Source organism: Protomyctophum parallelum (assembly GCF_964188405.1).
Source record: "Protomyctophum parallelum genome assembly, chromosome: 7".
Classification (NCBI taxonomy): domain Eukaryota; kingdom Metazoa; phylum Chordata; class Actinopteri; order Myctophiformes; family Myctophidae; genus Protomyctophum; species Protomyctophum parallelum.
Window position 1 is genome coordinate 6,110,656 of NC_139705.1, and position 3,248 is coordinate 6,113,903.

Genomic DNA, 3,248 nt, shown 5'->3' on the forward strand with positions numbered 1-3,248 from the left:
CTTTTGGCAGTGTGTTTCCCCCCGAGGAATGCTGACGCCCCCTCTGAGCATATAGGTTATGCTGCCACTGAAATTTAGACCATTTGTTCTGTCCATATGGCAATGCTCATAACACTATCTTGCAGCACCGAACCAGCAGGGCCTCAGCAGTCTGTTTTCCTCAATCCTCACAACTGTGACTCAGGTCGCTCACCTCTGCTTTGCGCCATGAGCTCGGTACAAAGAAAACAAGTATTACGTTAATAATACAAGGCTTAATTTCGTCTGAATGGAATGCTGCAGTTATTTTACACTACATAAAATCATTTGGAAAACCATTAGAAAACATATTGTCTGCACATTGCAGTGTAGTGCGTACTCAATGTTTTGGCATTCATGTCTACTTCAGAATATAGATAATGCACAGGTGTAGCCACATTCATGCAACTCCTGTGATCAGGTGTGTGTTTAAATTGATGGCCTATAAATACCACTCAAAACTAACAAAGTTAAGGTTTTGCAGACACCACATAAGGCAGGAAGAGAGGGGGCTCTAAAAATGGAAATCTTATTTCCATAATTATATATTATATATATATATATATATATATATATATATATATATATATATATATATAGCAGCGCAGGTCGCATCTGGATCCTTGAAGTAAAAGTATAAGATATTTCAGAAATACTTCAACTACATAAAAGTAAAAACACTTTTATTAAAAATATATACAATTTGATCATTCTGATACACATTTCAATCAAAACCATAGTGCAAAAACAGTCTTTCCTGTAGTTAAACAGTATTTGCAGTCGATAGACATTTACATCAAATGTAAATACAAATGCAAAATCTATCTAATATACAATCCAATAATCATCCAATTCTGAACTGTCCTAATTTCTTGCCACCTTTGTCCTATATTAATCATTTCAGCTAACATTTCAACCAAACTACACAATGCAAAAAGTATCACTTTTCAGTTAACAAAACGTTTTGCTTCAAAATCAAAGAAAAAAACGCCAAATACCATTTACATTTGGTTCAATTAAACAGATCACATAATGTAATAATATGGTTTATCATATCATCAACACATTTAAACAGATTAGACAAATTGTCTCAAAAGGAAAGGCGTCTAACCTTTATATTAATATAGCTTACTCCAGTTTTGGCATCACTGCACTGGCTTCCGGTTGTTTTTAGGATTGACTTTAAAATTCTGTTACTTGTCTATAAAGCTCTCAATGGTCTCGCACCTCCGTACCTCCGTGACTGCCTACCTAGATATGTCCCTAGCCGCCCCCTCAGGTCCTCCAACGCTGGCCTACTTGAAGTGCCTAAAAGAATGTGCACAAAAAAGTATGGTGAGGCAGCTTTTTGCTTCTATGGCCCAACAGCCTGGAATAAACTTCCATTCGAGCTCAGACACGCACCCTCTGTAGACATTTTTTAATCTCAACTCAAGACTCACCTCTTCACCCTTGCTTTTAGTTGAGTTTTTTTTTTTTTTTTTTTTGTTTTTTTTTTTTTATGCTCTTATATTCGGTTTTGTTCTCTGCTATTGTTCTATCATTTTAACTACTTGTGTTTTATTGTATTTTATTTTTGTGTCCTGCCCTGTGAAGCACTTTGAGCTGCATTTATGTATGAAAAGTGCTATACAAATAAAGTTTATTATTATTATTATTATTCAGGATTCTTAATAGGACTAGTTGTTAAATATCCCTAAATATTCAGCACAACAATTTAATGGATTTGAGAGTATAAATTGTGCGTGTGTGTGCGTGCGTTAGGGTTAGATAGGTAGTTATAATATATGCAAGACTTACAGTTTATAGATGCATTATACCACTACTGTAGGATCTGATCTGCCCTGCTATTGTAGTTGAGCTAAATTAATTAAAACACATTCGACCAACCACAATCATTAATGCGTGTATATACTGTACTTAAACACTTCTACCCCCCAGCTTGTTTTGGCTGTCTTTGCCAAAAGGTGACCAAGAAAGGTGCACATCTAATTCTAAGGACTCTGTCAGCCAGGGCATTCTGCTGGGTGGAAATCTGCACACAGAGCGATAACCCTTGAGAACTTTGATATGTATTGAAGGTGTGCGTGACGTTATAGCAAAGACCACAGTCACAAGTAAGCGTTGCGGAGCTATTGTGTACAGTAAATGAGGCAACCATGGGGGCAGTTGATTTGAGTTCCATCTGCTCCTGTCCAGCCACAGAACTGGCCACAGGCAACACCACAAATGCCTGTTGAAAGGTCTCTCCAATGTAACATCGTAGATCCATAGGCCAACAGTATTCTCCCTGGTCTCCTGTGAAAAGAAACCCGTATAGTTAATTTTGCTTACTCATACAACTATGTGCCATGTGGTGGTATAACATACTTGATTCACATTCACAAGTGATGATACTCTATTAATAGAATAGATATTCATTTCAGCTCAAGTTAGTTGAATAGCATGCACTGTGTGAATTATCTTGTGACTCACCTACTGTGCAATCATTGAGACGGATATTCCGATTATCCTGAAGCAGCATTTTTTTGTGAAAGGTCGAAACTGAGCACTCCATTAAACAGTTAGTGGGCCATGTGATGTCTCTGGAGAACTCTTTCAGCAGACGCTCCCCCCTTGTGCACTCAATTTTCCCGTCAGCTAGTAGAATGGTAGAGAGCAGCAGGCCACAGGACACCCAAAATATGAAATGTCTTGCCATCCTTTCCGGCAGAAATACAGCATCCAAGTTGAAGCGGTTATATGGTTCCTGGTCTTGTCGTCTTGTGCTGTTTTTATTTCAGTCAAGAACTGATATACTGCATGCGCAACTCAACAGAAAACAACATATTTCCATTGCAGCAAAAGATGAATCAATATTTGGAGTATATAAATGCATGCAGAGCGACTGACAATGTTGAAGACCTTTTGAGAAGTGCGCAATAGACTAGAAGGCTTTTTGACTGAGCACTGAGCACATTTCTGGAGCACTGTGCCAACCCTACATCCATGGTGCCAACATTCGGCATGTTGGCCCCCCCCCTTTCCTCGAGAACTGCCTGACATACTGCACAGCAATATCTAGAGTGTTAATTTCACTCTGAAAGTGTACAAATGAACCCATGAGGGTAAAACTGGACCATAACCTTTTCAAAGGGGTACTTACTACTTTCAACAGGCATTTGTGGTTTTGCCTGTGGATAGATTTGAGGCTGGGCCCATAAGGATCCATGTTTACACGTTCAGAGTTA

The 3,248-nt window shown here is 38.5% G+C and overlaps 1 long non-coding RNA gene across 1 annotated transcript; it reads right to left on the reverse strand.

Annotated features, from left to right (window-relative positions):
- Positions 1 to 684: 684 nt before the first annotated feature.
- LOC310861424 lies at positions 685 to 2,974 on the reverse strand. Its single transcript, XR_014569483.1, has 2 exons — positions 2,494 to 2,974; positions 685 to 2,316 (listed from the first exon to the last, which is right to left on the reverse strand). It is a non-coding gene; the product is annotated as an uncharacterized lncRNA (long non-coding RNA).
- Between the last annotated feature and the right edge of the window lie 274 nt (positions 2,975 to 3,248).